Source organism: Haematobia irritans, chromosome 4, assembly GCF_050003625.1.
Source record: "Haematobia irritans isolate KBUSLIRL chromosome 4, ASM5000362v1, whole genome shotgun sequence".
NCBI classification, from domain to species: Eukaryota; Metazoa; Arthropoda; class Insecta; order Diptera; family Muscidae; genus Haematobia; species Haematobia irritans.
This window is the reverse complement of record NC_134400.1, coordinates 56,201,038-56,218,154: the sequence shown is the minus strand read 5'-3', so window position 1 is coordinate 56,218,154 and position 17,117 is coordinate 56,201,038.

Sequence of the window (17,117 nt, the reverse complement as noted above, 5' to 3'; positions counted from 1 at the left end):
ACTAATCGACTATTCGGTTGCATGTCTTTTTATGCTGACAATTTGTCAAAAAGTCGTAAGTCGTTGACTTTTTAAAAATGTTAATAGTCAAAAAATTTAGTTTTTCAACTTTGGAAAAATTAGATTTTTAGACAAGTCGAAGCCGATGTTTTAAATTTTCCTCTATTTGATTCTCAATACAAACCCTATCCACGATGGAGCAATAGCCAAAGTAGACATTGGTTTTAAACATTATTATATGGGAACTACAGCCACTGAATGGGAGAACTATTTTACTGTGTGTACTGCATATAAAGAAAAAATGGTAAACAATCCATAACAATATCTTATGGTATTTTGGGTAGTAAGTGCATGTATGGCTTTAGATGAGACTACGGTATGGTCACACTGGGCAAATATTTGACAGAAATCAAAAAAGGATTCGTCGACACATTCAGCAAACCTTTCTAGCTTATATTTGTAGGATTATTTTTCAAAGGCGGTATCCAAATATTTTCAAAATGATCTTGGAAAAAAGTTTGACACTCGTTTTGTTTGTTTGACAGCCTTGGTCGTGTATGTACCTTTGTTTCCATTTTTTTTTTACAGCCAGGTTATATTGCACCTTCCTACATGAAATTTCGTTTGTGTGCCAATAACACAGATTTACCAAGTATTTCTTATAAGAGCAAAATATAAACAAGGTGCTTCGAGGAATTTCCGTTAGCAATGAATTTTTTACGGTTAGCGGCAATTTCGTTAGAGGTGTATACCTGCCTTTAACGTAATGGTCATGATGACGATGTTACCGACTGTTTGCATTATCTTCGAAAAATAAACATAATCGACATGCAAACGAAAATTAAAAAAAAAAACTATAAAGCAAATTCATTAAATGCGCATACTGGCCTTTATATAAGAAATGCATGTCAAAACTGCATTATAACTAGACACTTTGCGCTAGAAGACTTAAGAAATAGATGGAAACAGTCTTATCGGTATAAAAATGAAATTTGAAATATTTGTAGGCTATCAAAGCAGTTTCATCATATCGTTCTAAGAAAATATAACTACATCTGCTGACATGTTTCCAAAACAAAAAAAGCCATGCATTAATTATGGATACCAAAAGCCCAGAATGACCCTCTTCTAAAACGCTTCGTACTTGTATAGTCAGTTTAGAAAACGAGATTGTTTTCACGGCTAGCTTATTAATTAATGTAATGAAATGTTACGAAATAAACGCCCCGGATCTTTTTTTTTTTCATCCATGCTTTTATAAAAATATATTTGTTTTCATGTATATATATTAGCACCTTTAATTTAGAGTTTCGGTAGAAAATTTGAAACACCTTTAATCTCGTTCATCTGAAACACCCGAATCTCGTTTACCGACAGCAGGAAAGCAAAGCATTTGGGTTGGTTTTCGTTTTATCTGAAAATCACCATTTATTAATAACCGGTTTTCGGTTTTTTTTTTTTTATTTTGTCCAAAACCGATTAAGCGGCTAAAACCGAAAACAGTTTTAACTCTTAAAAAACAAAACTTAAAAATTCATTGTAACAAAATGAATATTTGAAAATAAACTAATAGTGTTTTCTTTTCTGAAAAAAGAGCTTTGTATTCATTTTGTCCCTACAGAATGCGCATTTTTAAAATGTTGCCAGCAAACTAAAAAAAATTATCATTTCAGCGGTCAGAAAATAATTCAAAGGAACAAACGGGGCAATCGCAGCACTCTCGTTTGTCGGCAGAGCTGAAAATGCCCGCCATTTCCCTCTATGCCTTGCACTGTTTTCACAAAAGAATTCGAAGCCTGTGTTTTTAGAAAAGAACCTAAAAAGTTCTTTTTCTGGGCAATATGCAAAGAAGTGCACATTTTTTACAAGAAAAGAAAATGTTGCACTTTCAATGTGAGTAATATTGTTTGTAATAATATCGTACAAATAGAATACAGATAAGGTGCTCATTTCCCAAGCAATGTTTGTTTTTTACATTTGATGAAACTTGAATCTTAAAATACTTGTTTATTGATGTAGTCCATTGTATAAATAAATCAGTTTTACCGAAGAATATGATTATTTCGCATTCTTCGTATTAAAAGCGATTTTTGTGCTAATCAGTGAAAACGCGTTGTAATGAGTCAGCTTTTTCACTGCTTCAGTAAGTTTCCAACCAAGTTTGACTTTTGGAGGAAACATTTGACAAAGTAGATATGAATCAGTTTCAAATACAGAAAACCGGTTAATCGCTGTTCAAAACCCGGTTTTTTCATTAAGCCCGGTATGCAGCTCATGCTGCGTGCCAATACGCAATAACAAAGTTTTGCCAGTTATTTATTATGGGAGAAATTTCGTTAGAGGTGCATAATTACCAGCCAATCGTTCTCGGGCTTAGACCTACTAAAGAGCATGCAACCAAGCTTAAATTACGATTTCTGTTTTAATGAGGCCAGTGTCAATAACACAGTTTTGTCATAAATTTTTCATAGAAGAAAGTTATATATATATATATATATATATATATATATATATATATATATATATATATATATATATATATATATATATATATATATATATATATATATATATATATATATATATATATATATATATATATATATATATATATATATATATATATATATATATATATATATATATATATATATATATATATATATATATATATATAATATATATAATGATCTTGAGGCTACATTTGCTCAAACTACCGATCACAAAACACCAATCCCAGTTTCAAGAGCTTACATATCCGAAAGCTATATACTCGTAATTTATCCGAATAAATTCAAAAGAATGTACACAGTTTTTGTTTTATGTTTTGTATCGTAAAATTAGTGTATAAATGAATATTATTTTATTCTCATTTATTTTCCATCTCTATTTTATACCACAATGTTGTTAGTCCTAAGAAGCCACTTAATTTATATAATATCTAATTTTTTTTTTTTTTTTGCGTGTAATATAGTCCGATGTGTGTGTTATTACATTCACGTGTCTCGTCTGGTGCAAATTGAAAATTGCAAATTTGTCGTAAGGGTGTTGTTGCTGTATGAGACCAATATATTGTTTTTGTTTTTAAATAAAGCGGGCCAGAATGAAATAACATAAGTTATGGAAACAATTGATCTACTATTTTATTGGCTACTTGACATTTAGACACTATATTTAGCTGGGTTTGGTTTCCTATAAAGGACATAAACATTTAGGTAATATTACACAGAAATATTACAAATTCATCTTTAAATTAAACGACAAAAAAATTCATGTGGATTTGTTGGATTGCAGTTTGTCCTTTCGTCGTCATCTTGTGGTTGTTAAAAACTAAGCACTTTTTATTTTTGGCACATTTAAATACATATTTATTTGTTGTTATATTTTTGTCCATTTGTTTTTTGTTGTTTTTTTTTTTTTCTTCATGTAAGTAAATACATTACAATATAATAGATGTAGATCTAGACAATAATTGCTACTTGGAATTGTTTCATAAACAAATTCAAAGTTTCATCATTGCCAGTGTTGCTAATATGTGTATTTGCAATTTTTATTTATCATTTTTGGGTTTTCTTTTACAATTAATGTATGTGTAAGTGTGTGTGTCTGTTTGTTATTTATTTTTAAAAAAATTCATATTTTTAATATACAAGTTGATCCCAATTGTTCAGTTTTTCATTTTTTTCCATTTGAATAAATTTTCGAAATTCATGTGATAATAAAAGGTCTGTCCGTCCGTCAATCTTGGTTTCCTGTCGACTTTGCATTAGACTAGCATACTCTATAAAATCTCTTCTAAATGTTTTGTGTTTGCTTTTATTTCCAGAATATATATGCTTACAATGTGGGTTGTTTTATCAAGATTTCAGCTAAAATTGTTATCTTTAACTATATTTTCTGTTCTGGTTGCGAACAGAATAAACCCGTCTGGTAAATAGAGTATTTGTTTATTTTTTTATGCAGTTTGATGATTTTTAAACAATATTGTCCTCTCAACCACTTTTCAGAAAATGTGTATTCATGAGATTAGCTTAACATATTATTTTCATTTGACATTTTATTCTTGTGTCTATTTGTTTAGTTTTTTTCTACTTTTTGTAAATATACATTTTATTCCTTAAATAAGTTTTTATTTTTAATTTTAATTTTATTTAGATTATGCTTTGGCTTTAAATATATTCTCTATAATAATTTTATTATTTTTATCGGAAACCATGTCAATAAATACATATTTATTTCATTATTTGTTATGATTTGGATTATATTTCTTGTGACGAAATTTAAAAAAACAAACAAAAAATGATTTTCACTCTCAAATTCGTGGTTTTGACTTATTGTGTGATTCGTCAAAAATCAGTGTGAGGCATTTGTACATACGAAAATGGCCACATTTATACAATATTTAAAATCGTGATTGGAAAGAAAACTCATACAAAATACTTTCAAATGAAGACGCCACTGACTTACTATACGCCACTCGACACCGATGTCATAGGTCGCCAATTAATTAAAAATCTCAATATTCTCACAGAAAAAAATCATTCTTTATGTTAATTTCCAATAAACAATTTTATAGTGGGCTAGTATTTATTTAGTGCCAACCGCTGCCTGCATTGTTCGAATTCACTCTCTACATATAATAACCGTTCATATTACAAGATTATTTGCACATTTTTGTTTTGGGAATTTTATTGTTTATATCTGTGTATAAATCGAGATATAAGAAATTTCATTGGTGTTAATATATTGGTAAATTTTGAAGGCGCATCTTTTGGTTTAGTCAGCGTCTTCTACGATACCTTGTTCAAAAGGAATGAGCTTCGAAAAATCAACATAAGTCGAGTTTTTTACGTATTTGACAAAAAAAGCCTTTTCCACACATGCTAAAATATTGATAAAATTATAGCAATTCGCAAAACTTGTCGATATATCAATTAATGTTTTTCACAATGAACCTATGTAGAAATATGCCCTTTTGTCAGATATAAATATTACAAAACTCGCTGTTTTTTTAAGCAACCCCTGAAATTTAAAATATAAATTCCTTTTTGAGAATACCAGCATGTAGAATATTTAAATGCGGCACAAAAAAATAATCGCTGGAGATGCACTTTATATCAGTAGTAGGTGTTTGCTCCATAAAATCCAAAATACGAATTTCTTCGAATGTGATTTATGAAATCAAAGATCATCTCTTGTAAACCTTCTGGCTGGCAAAATTTGTATCGACACTATTATCGATTTATCCTTCCATAAGAAAGACATAACAAAACTGTTATACATCTTAAAGATGTATAGTTATGCCATCCCACCTCACAAAATATTCGATAGTGTGTCGTACGAGTTATGCCTAAAAGTATACTATATCTTATCGTTAATCCGAAGTGATGCCATGTTAAGTTACTGTGGCGAGATATTTGAACTCGTGTTGACAGTTACGTCTTAAAGTATACACTACGCCTTATAGCTAATTCACAGTGATGCCATGTTCAGTTACTGTGGTGAGAATTTTTGAACGGGTGTTGAATATAAGCATTTCTCCAAAGCTTGCGATTATTGGGATTTTATTTAGCTACAATAACATAGTTCTTGTATAGAAATAATCGTAATATTTTACAAGAATCTGTTTATTTATTATTGAACCAAGCTAGATGCAGGAATTTGGCGTAATCAGACGCTTTGTCTGCTACTGACTATGCCCATTGTTTTGATAGATGTAGCAATAGAAAAAAGAGCGTTAACCAATCATCTTGAAATATCACTGTTTGTACCGCGTTTTATGCATAAAAATACACATGTGTATTTCCGTTTGGATCGGTAGACGAACATTCATATTCTCTTGTATTATTTTTTTTTGTATTATTTTAATATTTCATTGTATGCTATTCGAGTGCAACAGAAAATTCTGAAACCGTTTTAATATAAACAAAATATTAAATTAAACTCTTCAATTGTAGCCATTATCTTTTGTACAACCTCTTGGGTCTTCAGGAAATGGTGCAGATTCTTACATTGAGTAGGTGCAATTTTGTTTTCAGAAACCAGCTCATATGAAAGGCCAGTTGGATAAAATATTTTCTATTACATATTCGGTCATTGGTTTTCAACTTATTTGTATTCTCTATTTGAAATGGGTACTGGGTTTTCTGTTGTGTGTGTGTGTATATATGAAATATTTATGTGTTGAATTTTGTATATAATAAACTATGTCTTTTTATTTTTTTTTAGTTTTTGGATCTTGAAAATAAGAATATCTAAAATACCTTATATTTATGTGCATATATACGTTCGTATAGACGCACATATACAACGATGCCTGTATATATGTGTATTTCTGCATTTAACTGCATTTGAAATTTTATTTAGTTAAGTTTTGCATTCCCTCTCTTTGTTATGTGTTTTACATTTTTGAATACTCTACATAGGTTTTTTAGTCATAATAAATATCAGTTTGTTATTGTTTTTTATTGTTACATATTGTAGAATAGAAATTTAACAATACAATCTATATTGTTTTCGTAACAGCATATCAATGCTAGGGTGTACCATATGTTGTTATTGCTGCCATATTTTATAGATTTTGGTTATGTAAATGTCTCTCTGGATTTCAATTTATTTTTTAATATACATAAATAATATATTAATAAAAAAAAACTAAAGCATTTTCCAAATACTACTCTGTGGTTTCACTTTTACAAAATTATTTTACACTGTTGTCATAGATTTAAACAAGATTTTGTGGACCGAATACTCCTAAAAATCATTTTTCCCTTTGAAATCACTGTGTACCACTTTTCTGGTGAAGACAGTTTGTTAATAATGGAAATTCTATTTTACTTTCGAATCACCGCATAATCATTAAGAAAATTTTGATGAATCAGTGTAACTATAGACGATAGAGCGGCCATTTGATTAGGTTCATTTCTTACGGGAAGCTCAAAAAACGCGACGATTTTCCGAGACGTCTAACCTAATTAAAATCTATTATATTTCCTTGGCTGCCACACCGAAAAAAAGTGAACTGTTTTATGGGAAGAATGAATTATCTCGCACGAAAATTAAACTAAATTTTACTCCACATTTTGAGATTTCCACAAAGCGTTGTTAAAACTAGGAAATTTTAATGCCCTGTAGTCATTAGCGTAGCTAGACAATTTTCCTAGGGGGGGGGGGCTATAGCCCCCCTAGCTAAAAATTTATGGACTGAACTTATAGGTTCAATTAATGTTTTATTTCATAAAATTTAATAAAAAATTAGACATCAAAATAACTCGTCAATTAATTTATAATAAAGCAACTAAAAGTAGTTCCACACTTTTCCCAGCAAAAAAATTGTGAGTTGTTCTAAAGTACTTCCAAAAATGTCCTCAATTATTTTAACTACACAGGAAGTTTTTTTTTACTTGATTTTTTTCATATTTTAATGTGTAATTTTTTGTTTTCTTTTTTTTCAAATAGTTTAAAAAAAGAGTAAGAATAAATAAATTGGTACAAATTATTCAAATTTTGCCACAAAACTGCTAAATCCATTATAGAAAAATCGATAATTTTGGAAATTGTTCGAGGAAAAACGTTTCAAACAAGCGTCAGAATGCATTAAAATCATAAAAACAATATAAAAATTATTTATTTAGGAAAATATCACAAAATTTTTTAATTCACATTCAAAACACTGAATTCGGATCTCACATTAAGAAGTGATGCAAATTCATTGCAACGGCTGTTGAAACGGTGGACATTTGTCCCATGACAAGCTCATATTACATTCATTGCTTCTCCGCCAATTTTGCACCACTTCTAGACCAAAACGAACATTTTCACTACTTTTTTGGCGACGCTTTTTCGCAGCATTATTAAGATATTAATTTATGAAAAAATAGTTTTAATATCAATTACTATTTGTTTAATTAAATTGACTAAACTAAATCAATCATAAGTTCAACCACAGCTTTATTTCATAAATATCTGACCTGAAACATTGCCATCGGCAACTGCTACCACAACCCAAGTAATTCGATTGTTCATGAAAGTCTTTAGCGGAACTTTGTGCGATTGTATATACTTGTTTAATTTTTATAAAAATTAAAAAAAAACTATTGACATTTATTGAAAAATGGAAAAAAATCATAAATCATAAATAGAGTTTCAAATTCTGGGGGGGGGGCTAAAATTTTTCTGGGGGGGTCTAAGCCCCCTCCCCAGAGGCCTTCCTACGCTTATGCCTGTAGTACTTTTTAACTACAGTTCACGAAATTACATCATCTCATAGAAGAAAAAATAAACTAAAAGTAAAGAAGAAAATCATTAAGCTCCCAGCAAAAAAAAAGCGTCGCCAAAAAAGTAATGAAAATGTTCTTTTTGGATCCGGAAGTGGTGCAAAATTGACGCAGAAGCGATGAATTTAACATGTGCTTGTCATAGCCCATTATTTATTTGATATTTTGTCAAATAAATAATTTTTATAATTTTTAATGGATTTTAACGTTTGTCGGAAACGTTTGACCTCAAATATTTTCAAAAATTCACAATTTTTTCAGATTGGATTTAACACTTTTTTCGACAAAATTTAAAATATTTTTACCATTTTATGAACTCTTACTCTGTTTTTAACCTATTTGAAACATAAAAAGTTAAAATTACACATTAAAAATATGAAAAATAAAAACAGGTTATAAAAAATTGCATTAAAAGAACTTCCCTGGTAGTTAAAATAAATAACATCATTGGGAGTGCATCTTCTGGAAGTGCTTTCAAAGTTGTGCCTTTGGAAGAACTTCCAAATTTTTTTGCTGGGCTGTGGAAAATTTCGATAAAAATAATAAAATTTAACTACAAGCAAATAAATTTTTTCCAATAAAAATAAGTTAAATTTAGCGTTAGTTTAACTACTGAAATTTTTTTCTGTGCATAGTGTGGCCATTGATTACCGAAATATTTATTATTTTCAAATAATTCAACAAATAATAAGACATTATATATTCCCATTCAATTTCAATGTTGAATATTAACAAATCAAACACGCTCCGAAAAAAGAAAATTTTGCCGACTCGCCTATGCATATCGCTATGATTATGTTTAACTACTAATGATTTCAATTTAAAAGAACGATATAAACAACGCATAACTACAATTTTATGGGTCTGAATCCATGATGTGTCCTGAATTCCACGACCCTTTTTGGAAAATTTCTGAAATCTTTTGAGTTGCGGAAATCAATATAGACGTTTTTATTTAAATATTTTTTTTTTTATAAAACTCGGGTATATTAAAGAAAACTGTTCAAATTTTTGCAATGAGTATTTTATGAACCGGAAAAACATCAATTGTGGGCATAATTCGACTTTCACCATGAAATAATTTCACGGAAATTCCTGTAAATATAGAGAGTTGAACACCAAGATTGTGGAATTTATTTACATTTTCCTTGTAAGTGAATAGGCGAACATGAGTTCTTTGAAAGCAACTTTTTAAAATGAAAAACACTTTTTTCCATACGAATTGGATTGAAATGTGATTAGTTGGTTATGATGAATTTATTACCACGTCTTTAAACGGATATCATTGTCCAATCCAGGTTAGGTTCGGTTAGGTTAGGTGCCCGATTCCATGTTAAGCTCAATGACAAGGGACCTCCTTTTTATAGCCGAGTCCGAACGGCGTTACACATTGCAGTGAAACCACTTTGAGAAGTTTTGAAACCCTCAGAAATGTCACCAGCATACTGAGGTGGGATAATCCACCGCTGAAAAACTTTTTGGTGTTCGGTCGAAGCAGGAATCGAACCCACGACCTTGTGTATGCAAGGCGGGCATGCTAACCATTGCACCACGGTGGCTCCTTAATCTAAGAATAATTAAAAAAAATCGAATCACTGTCTTCCTACAGAGTGCTGTCGACAGGGGGAATTCTGTAATAATAAAAAATTTTAATAATCATCTGCTTCTACCTTATAAGTGTACCCTGGATTTTGATTGAATGCAAAAAGTTGCCCAAACAAAATGTATAGTACGAACGTCGAATATTTCGAAAATTTTTTCGACAGCAGTTTTGTCTGTCAGGCATACGATACTTTTTGTCGTTTATTGTGAGAATTTAAATGATCTACCTCAGTGGACCTGAGCTATACATTTTTAATCAACTCGAAAACGCAATATACTATGTACAATTAATAGAAGTAATGAGTGGAAAGGAGGAAGGAAATAGTAGAACATATCAACAAATCATGCATGGTTGATACAAGGTATAATTTATGTATGTTGGAATTTGCTGGAAAGTAACTTTGTAATTAAGGCACCATTTACAATTGCTTTTCTACACGTATTTTTCCATTTGAAATATAGTACAATTCATATGTGAAAATGCATTCACATTTATGTGTGTAAATTTAAGTATTGGTTTTATAAACATTTGCAAACTTATTACTAAAATATCTAAAACATAATGCGAAACTCTTCTGTGATAAATCAAAGATGAAGGGAGATATAAATACGCAACTGCAATCTATTGACAGCTCTCATAAATGTTACCAATTGTATCATCGTTTTATACTTTGTCTTTGTTGAATTGTGGAGTTCGACCGATTGCTATAGGAAATTAAATTTCAGACAAGTTTTCGGGTGATTCATTTAATCACTAGGTTTTCTTATTATAGGTTAGGTTAGGTTAAAGTGGCAGCCCGATTAAAATTCAGGCTCACTTAGGCTATTCAGTCCATTGTGATACCACACTAACTAAAAGTACCTATTACATATGGACACTTCTAGTTTTTTCTTATTATAATAAAACAACATGCTAGTGGGTTTGTATATTAACCTTTACTACTTTTGGTTTCATCTTAAGGTGGGTATTAAGTTGCCATTATCGTGCTTTAATAATTTATCTTAAAGAAAATAAACTGGGGAAATGTCCAAAGCAACAATAGAAAAAGTTTATTTTCTTTAAAATGAATTATTACAGAAAAGTAATCGTGAAAAAATGGCTGTTTTAGCGCGATAATGCCAACTTAATACTGGCCCTTAGCGGCTAAACTCGAACTTAATACCCACCTTTATTCGATAAATTAATCACAAAATATTGTTATTGTGAATGGTCTAAATGTCACTCTATAAAAATTTAAACTGGCAATACTTGTGAGATTTGTACTGATAGAACACTAGTGTAACGATGTTTTGGATAGCTCCAGAACTAAAGAATACAATCCAAACCATTTTGTGTTGGAGACTTAAATAGATTTTTACTACCGACAATTTCGCAAGAGGTGCATATTAGTGTTGCAAATTTTGATTACTTTTGACTACTCGTTACTTTTGAATTGAGTATTCGTTACTACTCGTTACTTTTATAAAAAAAAATAAAAAAGACATTGTGGGTAATTTTTAGAAATATTTTCTTCTTTTTAAAATTTAAAAACAGTATAGAAAAGTGGATTACCTTCTCCAGTTTTATTCTAGTGTTATAAAATGTGCTGTTGTAGATATATGAGTCTCGTTAGAAAAAGATTTCCACCAATCAATCGAATTTTGAGAGCCAACTTTGTATTCACTATTCGGTATTTTTTTCGTCAGGGTATACCTAGATGGCATTGTGTATTACTGACGCTTGTAATTTGCAAACTTCTTAAATCCATCATTTTCCACCATTGACAGTGGATACAAATATTTAGTAATCATTTTTATCGTGAGATCCAATGTGGAAATTTTCCGAGGGTTTTTGAATAAAACAACAACATTGGAATAAAACAAACAATTGGATTGGACCAGCTGAAGTCAACATTATTATTCATACTAACATATTCGCATGAGACGTTGTCTCCAATGAACAGTTGGAAGTTTGGTATCCGTGTGAATCTTTAAATTAAAGCTCCCACCTACACACAATGCAAAATTTTTCATATGCAAACGTTTTTGAGAAATCAGATACATTTTTCACTTTCTTCAAGGGTGAAGCCATATATCCTTTTCGTGTCATTTTAACTGATAAAACGATTTTCCAAAACTAATATTTCCAAAACTAATATTAATATTTTCCAATAAGTCAAGAATTTTACTTCCAAACCGGCATTGGAGATATTGAGTACTCATTTACTAGTAACGAGTACTCAAAAAATTAGTCAGTAACGAGTACTTGTAATCAAATACTCGTTACTTTCCCAACGCTAGTGCATATCGACCTTTCACCAAAAAATTGTAGGCTGCTAAGACCATCGATGCAATCGAAAAATTTAAAAGTTTCCAAAATGTTGAAGATTTTATCGAAAGAGAACATTTTTCTAAACATTGAAAGGCGTCAATTTTAACCGCCACTGACAAAAGGCGCTGCCTCGTCAGCTTTTTAATTTCGTATGCGCCGTTCATACTACAATTTTATTTGTACAACTTAAAGGACATACCAGATTATACATTACAACCAATCTTACATTGCAACGATATTGTTTTGCTTTTTCCAAGATTGGCAATGAGAGAATGAAGTTGATCTTTGTTTGTCTGCGGCGGCTGACAATAAATTTGACAGATAAGCCGATATAAATTTGATTATTCTGCGGTGGATAATCGTTCATTATAAAAAAGTTGAGGTTATCCGAATGGTTATGAGATTAACTGCCCAATCATCTGATACTCAAATTTACATGGCTTATATGTTCTAAGCTAGGATTTGTAAAACTTCGAGTATTATAATAATTCAATATTGAACGATTGCGAAATTCAACATTTTTGATAGAAAATACAACAACTATAAATTTTTTGTGATTTAAATAAATATTTTAAATTAATTAGCGGCTAAATTTAAGTCGAGATAAGTGTGTAAATATAACCATAGCGATAGGCGGTAGGCGAACACTTATTTACGTGTATTTCTTATGGGAAGCCCAAACTCCGCGACGGAATACCGTGACGGCTAGCGGCGTGTCGCTAAATTAAAACTTATAGCCTGTTTCTGTATGTCGAACGAGCTCTATCGATCGACTCAAATGAAAACAAACAGCTGAATTTATAACCAAAAATCAGCTGTTTCTATTCATTTCAGTCGGTCGATAGAGCTCGTTCGACATACAGAAACAGGCTGTTATTCTAACTCCTTGGCGAAAACTGGTATAGTGTTGCCATCGCTTATCAATTTTTTAACTCACCACTAGGTATTGCTGTTGCCTGGACACGTGTAGATTATTTTTTCTTGAAATAACTCAACAAATAACAAGCCATTGTATGTTTTTATTCAACTTCGTTGTTTAATATTGTCAAAGCATGCTGTATTGACAACAAAAACGCTAGGAAACGTGTAAAAGGGAATTATTCGCCGTCAAGCTTATTGTATTTGCCGTTGCGGAAAAAATGTTTCGCCTACCGCCTATCGCTATGGTTATATTTACACACTAAGGCGGCATATTTGACGGCAGCGCCGACTGGCAAAACATTGGTCGGCGGCGCCTAAATTCAGCAGTGCGACCTGGCGGCTTCGTTCTCTGCTAACAATACGGCAGCCAAACAGACCTACCCATACCTAAACCCTAGTACTAAGATCACGTTTGCGCACGAAAAACTGTTATACTCCATATAAAAAACGTTAGCGCGGAATAAATGCGAAATCTTTGTTGTGAGCATTTTTAAACACATATTTATACAACTCTGGATTTTTCGCACGAAAAAATTTCGCTGGCTGTTTTTTTCAATCAAAATATATTGTCAACACTATCATTTTTCAACGCGAAAGAATGATTGTGGGGAACTTTTTCCGCACCAACAAACATAGTACCGTCCTTAAGACAGAAAACAAATTTCTGTAAACAATTTCAAATAACGAAATCGCTATCTCCTTTCATGTTCTTAACCCTTTTATACATTGGTCTCTTTTAAGATAATCAGCCGAACTCCATTTAGTTTCTAGCAGTTTTTTAGGGTTTGAATGTTGGTTTTGCAATTTGTGGTATGGACCCTAGTAGGTAATCTTTAACCGAGCCCTTTTATGCTGCAACTCATCGCAAAGGGGTCCATTATAAGATTTTAGGCTTTATAGTGGCGGGTGACTCATATGGGTACAATATATGCTTTATGGCTCCCTGAGAATTCCAAAAATCAACAATTGATGAGAATTTTGATAATTGGCAGTAAAATTCGAAAATCTTTATCCGCTTCATTTGTTGTTTGATGATTTGTGGTGATAACTGGGCGCTTCTCTTCGTCAGGCTTTCACTTTGAGGGAGGTGTTTAAAGCATATTTTATACCGAACATTTTTACATTGTATGGTTTGTAGTAGTTGTTGTGTTGTTTTTTTTCTAATTTTTTTTCGTCTTTATTTTTGCATTGTAGAAATTCATTTGTTTATGGGTTTAGTTGCTTTTTGTTTTATACAAAATACAACTAATAAATTAGTTACCTTACATTGTATGCAGTAAATATTTCTTTAAATATATTTATGAATTTATGTATATATAATTGTTTTTGTTTTCATTTTTTTTAGATGCATGTATATATTTTGCCGTAAATAACCAATATATTGTAATAATAGTTATGTTATTTAAAAAAATAAAACTAAAATTTAGCTAAATATTTTAAATATGTAACATTTTACTTTTGTATGTACTATTAAATAATTTTTAATTTAATTTATTATTATATATTTTTTTGTATTAGTCTATTTCTAATTCTTATATTTTGTTTTTAATTCTTTTTCAAAATGATTGTTTTGAAGTGTCCATCAAAAGCGAACTATTTGTCGGTAAAAATCACAAAATAATCTCGCCCTTGACATTTTCGTCTTTTATTTATTTATTTTTGTTTTGTTTTTAATATTACTTCATTCATTTGTTTTGTTTTTTGTTTAACTATATAACTAGAAAATATTTAAATATTTGATCCTTCACATTACTTGATATAATAAAAGAAATACATATGTATACATATATGTATATAAATAATAATACATAAATCAATATGAATATATCTATATATATTTTTTGTTTACTTTGTTCCTATTCAACACATGTCGTATATAGAATAGATTTTTTTTATTTTTCATTTGTTTTCAAAATGTCTGTACTTTGAGTGATTTTTTGTTTTGTTTTATTTATTTTTATTTTGCATTAATTTAATTAATTTTATTTTAATTAATACCTGTAATCATTTTTATTTTTTGTTTTATTTTTTGTTGTCATAAGTTTACCGTTTAATTATTTAGATTTTTATTTAGTTTTTTTTTTTTTGAGCTTTACTCAATCAGCTGTGCACGAATGCACAGTGCCAAATTCATTTCAAATGTTCATTCCACTAGTTTAGCATTAAAATACCATACGATATTGGTTCGCCATGAATATTGTCGTATTTTATCTTCGAAATAATTTCAAACGAACAATATGGTACCTAATTAACAGGCCAAGAGGCTTAAAAATAAATTTACAATGCATTCATAATCATAAACAATAGATTCCAATTTCATACACGCACAAAAATAATCGCTGTTGTTATTAGAATGTCTTCAGTCGAAGCAATGATAGTATCAAGCACCAACGTGAATTAAAAAATTATTTCATTCAATTAAAAATGAATAGATTCAATTAATTTTGTGTTTTATTATTATTATTATTTTCTTTTTTTAATTCAATTAAAATTTTAATCGGAAAAATACTACATTCCTCCGAAACGAAATTTTAGACCAACGAAATTCCCCTTTGTCCCAAAATATTTTCTTTAATAGCAAATAAAGCCGAATTTGTGACAGCTAATACTCTAAAGATTGTCCCTATATTTGCTTTAAAAGAAAATATGCAGGTCTCATAATCTTTATTCCTCAGAAGTAGAAAACTTTTCTTTCAGTGTGGGTGTTATATTATATTCAAATAATTTCGGGAATGGTAACACTTAAAAAAGACTTACAAAACAATAGAGAATTTATAGAAAACACACTATTCCAGTGTGTTTAAAAAGTTATATTTGTTGATCAACTTGCACTTTTTTAAGCAAGAATTTGTTGTTATTCTGTGTGTTGAATATAAAAACTGCCCACACTTATATTTTTATTTTTGCCTAAATATATGCTTTGAATATTATACCTATGAACAATTCACATTTGAATTCAAGTCTAATACTAACATTCCTAATTTGGTTGTCTTGGTTTCACTCATATCGTCTTCGAGTTCAACATTTAATTTATATTATCGATTGACAAAAAGATTGAAACAAAAAAATGTATATATGGAATAACAAATTAAAGGTGCAATCTTAAAATGTAGCCTGCAAAAATTGCAGTCGGTGTCTGCTGACATATTTTTTTATAATTCTTAGTGAAGGTTTTAAAACGTTTTTTAAGAATACGACAAGCAAACATTTCGTTTTTTGCACCCAAAAATGTGAAGCACCCATGTAGCAAAATTTAAGTTAATGTATTTCAGAAAAATTTAATTGCAATATATTACAATTGTCGTCTTGCTACAAACGAGTAAACCTTTTTCGACAATTTGAAGAAAAATTCTTAACCATAACGGAGAACTTACAATGGACTTTCATACTATGATTAAAGTATTGAATTTATAAAAATTTTGTTTCTATAGAATTTTTTGTCAAAATTTTATTTTTATAGAAAATTTTCTCAAAATTTTATTTCTTTAGAAAATTTTATGAAAATTTTATTTTTATAGAAAATTTTGCCAAAATTGTATTTCTATAGAATATTTTCTCAAAATTTTATTTCCATAGAAAATTTTCTCAAAATTTTGTTAACATTTTTATTTCTATAGAATATTTTGTCAAAATTTTATTTCTGTAGGATGGAATATTTTGCAACCGTGGTTACCAAACCTAAATATGCTTAAAGGTAATCGAGTAGACAATATTAGCTATTTCAGCAAAAAGGGATTACTTTCTGTTTTTCTGCTGCGTCAACATTTTTGGCCTTTTTGCAAAAAAAAAAAAAACGGGCTTGTAATAGCCGACCTTTTTCTTAAGAATGTAAGAATGGAACATTCCATAGTTTATGATCAATGAAATACATTTGTCTTCGATTTTAGAATAATTCTTCTTGGACATGTGGAATTTTAATGCTATTAATTAATCCCTATTTCTTTTATTGTGACAATTGTTAGATTTTTTAAATTTGATTTTTTAACACCTAATTAATCTAAAGGCTG